Raw genomic sequence first — 15,402 nt, 5'->3', positions numbered from 1 at the left:
GGATGGCTTTAGAGTGGTGGAGGTAGTGAAAGGCTTCAAGACCATGGTACCAGAGATTCTGGACAAGGTACCCTCAAGACTGTTTTTTCTGATATGGCTGAACTTCAAGCTTCAATATGTAAAGCCCGATTAGAACTCTTTAAAGTTAAGCAAAAGGTGGGGACCTGTTGTATTTTCTTCACAATGATGCCAATGAAGCAGAATGATTGTAATACTTGGTGACAGCTCCCTCTTTCATTGCAAATGGACGAGCATTAAGAGGGTACGACTCTGTTAGATTCTCCCATTTCCAACCTTCTGAATTTAAGGCTTTTAATCAAATGCCCTCATTCTTTGTCCATAATGCAAGCTTGAGCAGGAAATTGTTTTATCAACTCAAGAAAAAGTCTGATCATGAGCTTATCCGAAGCTTAGCTAGTTCATTTTGACTAAATTGTTTTTTAGAGGGACAAAGATTGAACTTTGAGGTCCATTAAGAAAAGGAAAAAAGAGTATTGTAATAAAATAAACCAATGTTGTTAAAATTGGCCCGAATCTGCTGATTCAGATTGAATCAGCCAAAGACGATTCAAAAGGGCTCAATTCAATTCATTTTATTAATATTTTTAAAGAGGTTAAAAAAACTAACATTTTTTAAATTTTTTAATGACACATGCCATCTGATGGTAAAAAAAGGTGCGATTCAAGATTGATTCGTTTATTCATTTTTTTTTAATAAATCGATTAACCTAGTGAACGATTTTAGCAACATTGCAAAAAAAAAAAACGGACACCTTTTTCTTATCGAGATTGCAGCCAATTGTCCAACCTTGTCATGTGATGCTATTCTAGTAAAATGTTTATTTTATGAGCCTACTTGAGTCAAATCATGTTGAGAGCATTGATCGAGCTCTGTTCGCTAATATAATGAACTTATAAAGCTAGCTTATCAAGCCTATTTTGTGAGCTTGAACAAGCTTATTGCAAAGCCTAACGGAGTTGACTGCTCCTTTAGATTGATCCAAATGAACAAAATAAACTATGACTAATAAGGTAAAACCTCATACTTCTTAATAGTTTAGCTTCAGGGCACATTTGGAAGCAAGAAAAAAGATAAATTTGCCTAAGAAGTTTTCATGTGAGAACTTTTTCATTTATAAAACATTTTCTCTTGTTTGTGTGACATGAGAAAATTTGGTTGAGAAAAATGTTAGTGTTTTAATTAAGGTGAGGGCTGCTCTCAAAATAGATTTTTTTTATATACAGAAAAAGTTTCTCCGTCTTTGTCTTTCAGATGGAGATTTTTTTGTCAAGATCAGTGCATAAAAAAAATCAGAAAATAACCGTATTGTATGGAAAATATAACCCATTTCTCAAAATGCCTTGAATGACCGTATTGTATGGAAAATATAACCCATTTTTCGAAATGCCCTGCAATTTCTGTTACTCTCCTCATGTCCAAAATCACAAATACCCAACTTCACTATGACCTTTTTAACCATCGCATGTACAGTACCGGTGAAGTTTGTATGATATATCGCTTCACTCTTTGGGTAACACAAACTCCCACTTAAAAGGAAATTTGCACATTTTTCTTGCGAACATCATGAAGGTCGCATAAAATTATGTGTGAACTTCGTGTTAATATCGAACTTCAGAACATCACACCTATGTTATGAAGTTTACACATATATCACGAAGTTGACATAAAATTTTATCCCAACCTCGTTTTACTCTTAAACTTTGGAACATCGCACATATAGCATGAAGTTCACATAAAATTATGTGTGAACTTCATGAGTATAAAAACCAAAACACTGCATCCTAGAAGAATCTTTTTGCATAAATTTTTAGGGTTATTTGTAGTATCCAACCAATGGTTCTCAATTAGTGTTCCCCAACCTACTTCCTGGCGGCCACTTTTTTTACAACTATTCTAGCGAGACTTTATCTTCAAGTATTCTGAAATCTTTGATTGTGATTTTTTCTGGTAAGCACATATTTAACGGCTGAACCAATTAATATTTTTGAAACACAATTTTTTTGAAACACGACTTAACATCTTTTTTTTACTATTCATATGCTTCTATTCCATGTTATGGATGTTTATATGTATATATTTATTTGTGTTTGGTTGTTGTTATTATCAATCTTTTTTGTGTATTTTTCTGTGTTTGTCGTTTAGGGTTTACTATGTTTATAGTTATATATATATATATAATTTGTTTATATGGATGTCCTTTTCTCACGTGTTAGTTTTTAAAGATAAATGATATATGTTGTGTGGTTGTTATAGGCACCTAATGATGACTTCTGAAAGAAAAAATATACTATTATAGCATTAATCACACTACTTGAAAATCTATATTGGTTTCCAAAATCAATAGCTATAGAGAATTTGTAGCTTTGTTGTATCTTAAAATCGGATATGGGGAAGAGTCAATTAGCTTCCAATATAAGAGAGATGCCAAATTTCTATGGCCAACATTTATGGATAGAGGTCTTGAATGATCACAACATAGAATTCATGTTATTTAGTGACGGCATTTACTTAGTTGCTTAAAAAATTGAAGAAAAAGTTATTGCTTTGAGAGTTGAACAAGAAGCAGTTGATGAATGAAATGATGATGATCTTTTGAAGAATATGCATCTATCTTAGGCACCATCTATCAAGCTCAATCCATTGAAGAACATGCATCTTTGACTTGTAGGCAATAAAGAATGAATAATTAATGTTGTACACGATAAAAAAATTACTACATAGGATGGAGAATCACGTCGACAAGTCGGTGCTAGTAATAAAGCTAGGTACAAGTTTTAATTTATGCTTGTGATACATGTACAATTATTGTATTTTTGCATATATGGTTAATCTTGAATATTGAAAATACAAGAATATTGAATGCATTAATAGGTTGAAAGTGTTAGATACGATGAATCTTGACCTAGTTTGTACAATTGAACAGTCTATTAGTGGTAATAGTGGAGAATTGGATGATATTGTTGAAAATGACTATACCATGTCGATGAGAGAGGACAAAGACAATGATAACATGGGATAAATAATGACAGGCGAAAGCGATACACAAATGACATTTGATAAGTTGAAGCCTTGGTATATTATAGAAATTATATTAACTTTTGTTGGGCATAAGAACTGTTTTTATGTTTTTACACTAATGAGACGTTGAATATGTACTTGTTCAATGGATTCTCATACAATAAAGAGCCATTAAAATCATTGAATTATATAAGCAATTGGATAACAAACCACTTAATGATTGTAAATAATTTTAGTGGCTAACAAGCTCAAATGATCGAGAAATTACTATCGGCAAAAGGTTTAATGATCTTCAGCATTATCGTGAGTTTATGAAAGATCATGTGACCAGAAATAACTATAAAACAAAATTCTTGAAGAGCTGCGATAACAGGGTCAATGTTGTATGCACGAAACCAAACCCACAAACTACAGTTGTTTGACTTTGTTCATTTTGAGAGATATTTTAAAACATGAAACTTATGTTTAGAAAAACTACATTAAAAAAAACTCATAAATTTTATTTTATACAATCTTTAGTCTCAATAATAATGCCAATTTTTCAATATAAAAAAATCACACATCTTTTTTATTTATAAAATTAAAAGAAAATTAATCTTATAACTTTTAATTAAATTTTTTTTTGGTAACATATATTTTATTTCATATTTTTGTCTACCTTTTTCAATTGCAACGTCTTTCTAATCATGTATTCATTATTTAGAGAAATTTTGTTATTTTATATATTGCTAACTATGGACACACGAGCCCACGAAGGCTCCCCTTATTTGGCAGGAGTGATTCATGAACATTACCCACAAGTTGAAGGAATGTCACAAGTTCGAAACTCAAGTGTACATGTCCCTTGCTAAGACACTAAAGCTAAGTGTATTCCCTTGTGGGCAAGAGAGACCTTGGTTTTCACACCAATAAGCTTAGGAGTGAGGTGACTCTCCATGGTTATTTAAAAAAAAAAATAGAACTATGAACACACCAACAATATGGTAAAAACAAAAAATGTTGTTAGCAAATTAGTCCTTACGATGTGGTGGATTTGCAAAATCATCCATGTCTCATGCCATTTGTAAACTGGACCCTTTTTTTTGCTCGACTCTTGCAAAGGCAACCTTGGGGTTAAGAATCGTCCCAACTTACTAAAGACAACTGTCAAATACTTGCAAAATAAATATTTTACCCTCATTAAAAGATTTTTTAAAAAACCTTAATAAGTTACATTCATTTTAACTCATAAGGACAAAACAACCATTTTTACATAGCCTTCAGACCATGATCATTATCTAACTATAGTTAATTTAACACATTTTTAACATAAGGACATGTTTGCATTAACATCAAATGATGGACTGTTTCGCAAAATAGGATAAGGTAGGGATTTGTTTGTAAATTACCCATAAGACATGGCCTATTATGCAAAAAACTAAAAAAATAAAAAAAGATCACACATTGACCATATGTTCAGCCAAGTCTCACAAGTTGAACACGGAACATGGCTCAACCCAAATAAGACCTTAGGCCAAATCTGTCTAAATTTCTAAACAATGGTATTATTTGTTCAGAGACACATGAAGCCCTTTTCTTGTGGGGTGTTGGTCAAAATTCAGCCGGGTAACATGATTCTAGGTTGTTTATCTAGTCCTTTTACTCACTGTCAGTGAGATCAGTGAGGCAGTAGTGAGCCATACAGGAGGAGAAGGCGAGCCCGAGGGACATGGGGAGTCGTTTCCTGCAGCTTGCATGATTATTTTTTACTTTTTTGTGATGTACATGCTATATTCATGACCATGATGTACATGCTACGCTTGACTCTAATGATATACATGCATAACACTTTTGGATGTGATATTACATCACTTTTCTTGCATCATGAATGGATTAATGCATGGTTATGACTGAATGGTTGCTACTCTGGACAAGTGAGTGAGCAAAAGAGAGTGACACATGTGGATACTTAAACCTATGAGTGATCTTCTGAGACTTTTTTAAAAAATCATGAAAATTTGTGAGTTGAAGTGTGCCCCTAATTATCTTGCTCAAACGAATTTTCAGTTCAACAAACTTCAAAACTCAGTCATTCAAATCTTCCTTCCTCTTTCAAAAGTATCTTGAATCGAGAAACATGGCTTGACATTAACCATCACCCTTATTGGATTTTAATAGGGACTAAAAGACAACCAGTCATGAGGGATCAAAGTTATATATCTGTAGTAGTGGACTGTCATAACCTATCTTTCATAGGTTAGAACTTTATATGTTGTCAAATCACCTTGGGGGTCTTTACATTTGCCTTTAAAAAATGAGAATATTGGAGATAAGTCCAGGGTTAACCTAAGGCAATTCACCCTATTACAATTTCCCCATCTAATAGCTTCCCTATTTGCTTACTTTCACACTTTCTTTCACGTGTAGCCCTTTTTGGCTCTTTCTGGCTTTTTAGCATGTTACTGCTTTAGCTCTTCTCACCTTTAAGACCATTGCTACCAGAACCTAAGACTAAACAATATCCTCCGTAGAAACTATTAAAATCTAGAGGTATGATAAGGTTTTTCCTTATAGTTTACTCATTTTTACATGTGCCTTTTTTTTTTACTTTTTTTTAAAATTTGCGTGTGACTGTTTTAGCTCTTTTCACCTCTTATTTTAGTTCAGCTATTGGCAAAGTCCATCGAAGGTTTGTGACTAAGGAATTTTTAGGACCGACCGAAGGAAATGAGAAGTAAGATCAAACAAAAGGTTACTTTAACATGAGTTTAAGCTCTTAAAGTTCATCACCTAAGAAAGTATACGATCTTATGTCACTGACTCACGATATCTAGCCATAAATTTCCTGATTTGCTTCTAGAAATCCCTATTCATGATGATTAGGGTAACTTTGCTTATAACTACTCCATTTCATACCCGTGAAAAAGTGGCAAATATATATATATATATATATATATATATATATATATATATATATATATATATATATATATATATATATATATATATATATATAAGTGTGAAAACATTTTCATAGACCCGGGGCCTTACCGTTAAACACCACCACCACTACTACAAATGATCTTATACTCATTTTTTATACCAAACTAAAACAAACTAAACTTTATTTATTCAGATGTATAGAGTCTGAAATATAAGTAAATAAAAGTAAAGAAAGCAAAGGAAAGAGCCATGCCTTCCCAAGAATCTTCCCTGCAGTCGTATAGTCCCTTTGTAACTCTTTTCAGAAGCAAGTCCTCCCTATTAGGCATCTGAGGCTATGAAAAACACAAAAAATAGGATGTCAAAATTCAAAAAATCTTGCGTGTAGGTCCCTCTAACGAAACAAACAAGAACAAAAGACATAAATAAGATTTACGTAATATTTTAGAGAGATGCATTTATCATAAATTCATAATTTAATTAACTATCATGAAATAAAAAACAATTATTAAACATGAGAAAATATTTAATAACAACAGAGATAACAATTTAAGCATTAGAGACATTTAACATGCATTAAGGAAACAACATTTTGCATTCACCAATATATCACAGTTAAGGGACAAGTAAGTATGTATGATCTAATGCATAACAAGAATATGCATGATTTCAATGCAATGCATGAATAAATTATTATCTTTTACTGAAGTTTTCTTTTTATATGCATGTCCCTATTAAATGCACACAGTTTATGTTGCTCTTTTTAATTACCATTGCCCACGGATACTCAAAACACTAAGAATTTTCGAGGTCAAGTAGGGTCCTGAAGGTAACTTAGCACATAAGTATTTTATTATTGGATTCTAAACTTAGCCCTCGACCGATATCAGGAAATAACACCATCCATCAAAACATTAGAAATTAACATCTAATGTCGAGACATCAGGGATATCAGCATCTACAAGTACCACTTTTCTTGGTATATTAAAATAACACCTGTATCTACACACCACCTCAGGCAAAGTGGTGGATTGTCCCTAAAATCGTGGTCAAGAGAAGAACCTCAATATCGGGTTCAGGGGCAACAACAACGCACACAGAGTTTTAGTATCCTCACGGTTTTTTCAAAACTGCAATATCCAATATTCTCACACTAAAAAAGGTACATCAAGAAAACATAAATTACACTGTTCTTTACTTTTTTTATCTTGTTATTAATTCATCTCTTTTACATTTGCAAATCAACATGCAGAATTAATAACATAAGTTTGCAAATCAACATGCCAAGCTCTTCACGGGATCACAGCCCGTGGTAACATAGAACAGTGAAATAAGAACGATAATATCACATTTGACTTTTGCAATGCATAGAACAAACAAAACAAAGAGCAACACATGCTCAAGGCTCACACAGCTCCTGATGATCCATTTGATCATCAATGCATTCATATGCAAAAATCATCAATATCATACCACAGTGTATTTCTTTTGAATGCTTCACAATGCACATTCATACATGCTATTTAAAGTTGTGCATAACAAAATAATATACATATACATGTACATGAATTAACAACTTCATGATCATTGCATGCTTTCACTTAGTACCCACATTCATGTCCAATGCATGATTTTATTTAATACATGTATTCATATCAAATGTATGCTTACAAGAATAAAGTCTATCTTGCGAAAGACTCATGACTAATAAGACTTTAACAAAATCATGACATTATTAATTAGGGAAAGAAAACAATAATTAGCGACACAACAATACATTTGCACCCAATAAAGTATGTATTACGACCTGCTTAGTCGCCCAAAATTGCATATGTTTCGAGTCAGATTTACACCCGAATACTGTATAGTTTTGGGTCTAATCAACACCCACTACTTCCTTTGTTTTATTCTTTTAATAATATGCACACCCACCCAATCGAACTCAGGTTGGCAGGGTTTAGCAGGGTGTGAATCTGTCAAGATTTTGAAGTTTATAATGAGTCTGCCCAATGACCTAGTGAGCACGGTAATAAAGAAAGTGCAACATATCAAATTAATTGAACTATCCAACAGGTAAATTGTTTACAAAAACTCAGGTTTTCTCAACTGCTATAAGACTTAAATAAATTAGACTTTTGTTAAGTTTACCCAAAAGATGACACATAAACTAACTAGGTCTTCTTCTTTTTTTTATCAATAAACACATTCCCTACATCATCAATAAATATAACTTTTTGTGTCAACGTGTCAGCTGAGTGGCTGGCCTGGTAGGGTCTGCCAGGTCTGAACCAACCCAGTTCGGCTGGGCTGGGCAGAACCCAGGTCGGCTCCTGCCGAGCCACTCACACCCCGAAAAAAAAAACATGTTGCAATAGTTCACCAATAAAAAACACACACATTAATTTTCAAATATGTATGCATATGCACAATCATATTTGTGTGCATGTATAAGCAAAAATTTAATGTTTCACGTATGCATAAATATTTGTATTGCCATTCAGTTATGCTTGATTCATAACAAGTGAACATGTTCTTGTAGACTTACCTAACGAGATGTTGTATGTGTACAAGAAACTTTACATAAGCATAGGTATATAATGTTTGTCTTAGGTTAATCATGAAAAGTAAATTTGCCATGAAACAAGCACTCATTATACGATTTTTTATCATGAATAAACATGTTATTTTATCATGAAGACAAACATATACAAAACTTTTTTTTTAAATCAGTTTACCTTATTAAACACCCTACCCTACCAACAGATGACTGGGTCTAAACAAGATGCCAGGCTGGCCAACCAAACCTAGTTCAGTTCGGTTGGGCTGCCAGTTGACTCTCACCGTGGTTGTATATATATATCCCTTTCACAGTCATACCTCTGCAGATTTTTATTTAGTAAACACATATGAACAAATAAATTGCAAACTTGAATATATATATTGATTTTTTTATATCAGCTTTTACATAAACCCATTACATAACCCTTTATCATGAAATATGCTTTTAAACATACCGTCGTATCATGGTAAAAATTCTGTTTTAAGATAAAAATACATTCACACATATTTTATTCCACAATAACCTTCAAAAAAAAAACATTGAGTTCCACCATGGATCTTAGAGTAAATATTTAGATCTACCCCTTTCTCATGGTTTTTTTTTCTCAAAAACATCACATGAAAATCAAATCCATGTTCTTTTCTCATCTGTAACAAGAGAGAAATCCGTACCATGAATCCAAGATGAAGAAAATGATGGTGGAAGGTGGATTTGATGGCTGGAGAAGGTTCCCCATCTTCTTCTTCTTCCTCTCTTTTTCTCTTTTCTCACTCTCTTTCTTCTTTCCCATTTTATTTAATTTTTTTTTATAAAGTGAGGGAGAGGCCCCTTCTCCGGCCCTCTTTAGACGGGTTGGAGAGGGAGGGTTTCCCCCTTAGGACCCTCTCTCACCTTCTCTCTTTTCAAAATTTCCAAACTTTTTTTTTTAATTTTCTAAAACTTTCCAAAAAAAAATTCAGAAACCCTCTTAGCTCTTTATAGGCAAGTATGAGGACCCATCTTAAGAAGCCCTAATCAGCCCTAATTTCAAACTTAGAATTAATAAAAATTAAATAATTATTTTTTTGTATTTATTAATTATTTAAAAGCTTCCAAAAATAGTCAAATTGACTATGAAGACTTTTTTATACTTAATTAACTTCAATTTAAAGCCTATAACTGAATTTAAAGCTTATAAAAATGTTGAGCATTGGATTTAGATCTGGTTCTGGATCCAAAATTCAAACCCATACCCAAAAAAGAAATGGATCAAGAAGTGGATTAAATTCATATTAAAGTAGGTCTTAAATAAGATCCAAATTAATAATAATTCAGATCATATGCACGGGATCCAACCCGATCCAATTTCGGATCCATTTCGATAAACTGCTCAATTTGTGAAAAAACATGATTTTCGGGCTAACCGTAGATCAAATTTAAAAAAGTAAAATATCATTGCGCTCAGAATTTCGAGATGCATCCAACGACATATTACATGAATATCAAATTTCGAATTTTGCTCAAAATTAACCTAAATTTTATTCGAATTTCGCTTAAATTTAAAGATAAAAAACAAAATTGTTTCTCACGTTTCGATTGGATCGTTTAGACCTAGTTGATGAGACCTGGGCCAAGCTCAGACTCAAAAGCATCGATAAAAAATCGAGGCTCAAACAATTTTTCTTCTACACAACCAAATTTTTGAAAAAACCTGAAAATGACTAAGTATGAAAATACGTGATATTACATTGCTTCATCGCCAAGTTTTCCTTAGGATAACCTCTCAATTAGAAAGATATTTTTACAAGACAAAAGGGATATTTTATAAGATTTGAAAAAAAAATATTCAATTTAGTAATAAAATTTTCAAATAGATGTCATTGACTGGATCATGCAATTCAATTCCATCGACATTGATCAATTGGTTGGAATTTTCAAGTATAACTTATTTCACCACATAGGGTCCTTCCCAATTGGGATGCCACTTCCCAAGAGGATGTGTGTCCACATGGTGAATAAATCTGAGGATCAACTCATTGGCTTGAAAAGACCTATTAATGACATGTTTGGCATAGTACCGCTTAATCTTCTCCTGCATCTCTCAACATGTTCATCGACTAAGAGCCTTTTATCATTCAGAAGACCTAACTCAACTAATCTAAGCTCATGTTGGGCTTCAAGAGGCATTTCTAGTGTCGCAACAATCCTCAAAGAGGGTAGCTGCACTTGCAGAGGTAAGTCAGTTTTGGTTCCCTACACTAACTTAAACAAGATTGAGTTGGTAGGCATATGTATGGTTAGAATTTAAAAATAAAAGAAAAATAGCTTGAAAAACTTGTTTAGCATGGATGTATTAGCCTATATATCCACTAGAATATGTTAACTGAAATATGTGAACTATAATATGAATTGAGATTTTTATGGGTTTCTTTTATATTTTTCTTAAATTTCATTGTACGGATGTGATCTAGACACTTGGTTTTAGAGAAACGAACTCTTGGATCATTTGATTACAATGTATAAGGATCTTTTAAGACATGAAATTAAATGGCTCAGAATTTTCATAAATATTCAAGCATCCAAAAATCATATTTAAAAAAAAAATGCATGATCCAACATTTGATTTTTAGCAAATAGACCATGTCGAATGCACCTGCATGGTTGGATTTGCAAAAAAGGTGTTGGAAATGCCTAGTTCATACTGTAGTTCACATATTTCTAGTAAACATATTCTAGTGACCCTATATATATATATATATATATATATATATATATATATATATATATATAGTGAAGGAGGACCATCCAACCAAAGAAAGATAAAAAAATCTACAACCAACGATGATCAAATAACTCCTCTTCTCCAATGCTTGAGCATCTCATTGATCGAACCTTATATATTTATTCTTTATAATTTATTTAGTAAGAAATATGCTTTAAACCAATGTTGTCAATATTGGTGTGTATCAGCCTATATCGGCTGATACATATCGTATCGACAAAAAATCAATATGCTTCACCCACTACTTTTTAATAAATATAAAAAATACTTAAAATTATTTTTAATATTTTTGAATATTATTTTAATAGGTTTAACATGTGTCACATTCTGATTAACATGTAATGTTTTTTAATTATTTTTTTATCAATTCAGAACAATTCACTTGAGTATCAGTATCGGCCGATTCACCTGAATCAGTGGCCAAACAATTTGGGGCCGATACTGATACTGACAACATTACTTTAAACGAAGACTATGTGACATATAGGCATGTTTTTGAAATGTGAAAAATTGATGGCTCATAGTGTTATTAAGCATGAGTTCAACACCTATGCATTAAGCATTTACCCATTATACTCTCTTGTGAAAAGATCAAGTGCAATATCAATGCACAAATATTTGTACATTAAGCACCTCATCACCCTCTATCTTGGGGACAAGCCTGTCAGTTGTGGGGTCCAATGTCTGATAGAGGGCAATCAGGTGCTTAATGCACAAATTTTGTGCCATGTGATTTCACTCAATCTAGACTCCTCTCTCTCTATATATAAATATATATAGGAAAATGCGTAGGTGCTTAACCCATGCCTAATTACGCTGACTGTCCATCACGAGCGTTGATGGACGATCAACAGGCAAAAAAATAAAATCACATAAAAAGGTCTAAAAAAGCACCAAATAGGCTTTGGCGGTGCACTTAGAGCACAACTAAAGCCCCAGATTATGCGTTTGGGTGTTTTTTGAGCACTTTTTTGCACGCTAACCGTCCATCAATGCCTGTGATAAATGGTCAATGCGATTAAGTTTGGGTTAAGCACCTATGCACTACTCTTTCTATATATATAGAGAGAGAAATGGGTAGGTGCTTAATGAAATATACTTAATGATACACACTTAATGGGTTTTTTGGCTCTTTCAATATTTTTTTACAATTCTGACCCCATAAATGTGCTGAGCATGGTCAATTTACAAGAATTCTACAACTAGATCATGTGTTTTTGATAAAAAAAATAATATTTGGAGAATTAAAATTTTACAAAAATTTTGGACCATTGATTTTTTGAACCTTATAAAACCCACCAATATGTCATAATTGAACACTTCAAGCGTTGATCCCGTAATACCTGTATTTTTTTGGCAATAATTTCAACAAATAAAGATGATTTTATTGTCTCATTTATGGATATTTATTTATTCAAGTATGCATTGATAATAGAATTAAATATCGTTATTAACTTGAATTTTTAATCTCAGTTGAATTGAAATTTTGACTAGAGTTAAAATGAAGTTCAAATTTAACTCGAGGTTAATTTCATGTAGATTAGAATTTAAATAGAATTTGAATTTGAATTAGAGTTTGGATTTAATGTCTATTAAATTTGGATTTGGTATGTGGGTTTGGATCCAAAATATGTTTGAAAATTTATGAATTTTGGATTTGGTATGAAATTCAAGACTTAATATAGATCCAAGATTCAATTTTAAAAATTTAGATTTTTGTCATAATTAAATAAATTCATTAATATAAAAAATGTAGCAAGCCAACCAAGGAGTGTGGGACTCCCCCTAGGTGGGCCCACACCCCCTTGGTTGGATATTTGTTTATAAAATCTTAAATCTTTTGAAATTTCATAAGGAAAAAGAAGGGAAAAAAAAGAAAGAAAAAAGTGAAAGTAAAGAAAAAAAGAGAGAGCAAAATATAAACTTTTGAAATAGTGTTTGATATTTTTTTTTGGAAACAAAGAAGAGGAAACAAAGGGGGGACATCCCACCCTCTTGTCCTCACTCTTTCTTATTTCCAAATTTCATCTTTCTCTCTCCTTCTTAAGCTCTCAATCTTTCTCTTTTCTTAAATTCATCTCCATCTCTTTTTTATTTCTCTTCTTCTTTCTCTTATGTGGAGGCTGGTCCAATAGCTATTGAAGGTTTCACCTTGAAGCTGCTTGTGTTTTGGAGGTATTGCATTCAATTTCAAAGTTGAAAACCGAAGGAGTTCACAACCGAGCACAAAACGAGGTAGGTGCATCAATCACATAGAAATAGATTGATCCAAACACATTAGTTATGTGCAAGATCATTTTTCATATTCGAGTTAATGTGGATCAGACTTGAAAACACATTTTTAAAGATGATTTTTACTCTTGGGATAATCATTTTTGGTGAATTATAGTCACCATGGGTTTTTTGACAAAAATGGTTTTTTAAAAGCTAGATTTTTATGCCTTTAATCAAAGTTCAGTTTGGGAAGGCTATGTTCTATGTTTTTATGTAGATCTTGGTTTAGATCAGCATATCTAATGTATGATTAATGGTTTAGTATGGTGTAAGCATGTGTTTTAAGTTTTAAAATTTGTTTATGCCTAGATTCATGTTAATTAAAGGAAAAACATTTTGTAGAAAAACTTGGGCAAAATTTGTTTTTGGGTTTGCTGTTTCATAATCAAATTGGATTCACATGAGCTGGTAATTAATGTATTTCATGTTATTAATGTTAATTAGCATGTTAATATCTCTACAAAAATCATGATGTAATGGTTTTGATTGATTCTATATGATTTAGGGTTAAGCACACATTTCTTTGCATAGATCCATGATTTAGGTTAAATCATGTCAGTATATTTCATTGTGTAAGCTTGACAAAATCTAATTAATTGATATAATGCATTGCAAAGAGGTTTAAAATATCTATAATCATGCTTGATTATGGTTTGATATCCTCCTTGATCCTGATTATTGAATGTGTTAATAAATGACTTTGTGTTATAAAAGCATCCCCGAGTGGAGCTTGGGCTAGTGAGCCTGTATGTTAAGAGCATTTGAAATTAATTTATGAGCTTAATGTTAAACAACACCTAATGACCTATTCAAACACAAGACCACCTTGGAGATGGTGGTGGTATACTCGATCGGTTGATCGTTTATTGCTTTGGAGAACCAAGCATTTCTATTGGTTTTCAGTCATCGGTCATAAGGGGTAAGACTACCATGTGGCCTAGGTGGTAGGTCTCAAATACCTGCAGAATAAAAATCAATTTCGTATGAACCATTAGGAGTTTTTTCGATCACAGATTGCTCTAATGAGAAACTTTGAAAGAGTTGACAGATTCTTCTAGTCAATGAGTCTAATAAATTATATGACATAACAAACGCCCAATTCGATTGGTTGAATCAAAGTTAGAAACCCTAAGTGTATACTCTTTAGGGCGAGAAAAAAGAAACAAAATATTAAATACTGAATTACTTATATTACTATAGTCTATGCATGATTCTAAGGTTTACCATGAATTGTCTGTTTACTTTTGAAGTTATGCCTAATAGGATAATTGATATAAATATTGACTACAAACATATTTGGTTGTGAATATATGCATTGGACTTATATTGTTAAGTTGATGTTTAAAGAGGTAACAATGCTTATCTCTTGTGTCTGTGTTACATTCATGTTTATGTCATTTAGTGTATTATATTGGGGTTGTAGATTAATACTCTATATTTTAACAATTTTCAAATAATGCATAAGTTGGTGTGATAGCGGGTTGCTCGACAGTGTCAGACGGATCATCATCGTTCTCTTTTTCGAGAGATCCGGTTTGATTTTAGATATTTTTATATTAAGTTGGATTTTTGCTAAGATATGTAAACTTTAAATTTATTTGAGTACTAGTTTGAATTAATTTCTTTAAATCCAGTTGTGTGTGTTGATGTATTATTGTAATTCGCTCAAAGCTTGAATCGATTTTACAAGAATTATTTTACTTTATATTCGTTAAGTCTTTTTTAAAAAAAAAATTCTTCAAAATTTTCAATGAAATCTTAGGGCATTGCATATTGCTATAAAATCAAGTTCATAGATCACATCTATACTGTCAGAATTTAAAAATGAAACTAAAAAAAAGCTAA

The sequence above is a fragment of the Nuphar pumila genome, chromosome 6, assembly GCF_984573655.1.
Source record: "Nuphar pumila chromosome 6, dmNupPumi1.hap1.1, whole genome shotgun sequence".
NCBI lineage: Eukaryota > Viridiplantae > Streptophyta > Magnoliopsida > Nymphaeales > Nymphaeaceae > Nuphar > Nuphar pumila.
Note: the sequence above shows the minus strand (reverse complement) of the source record.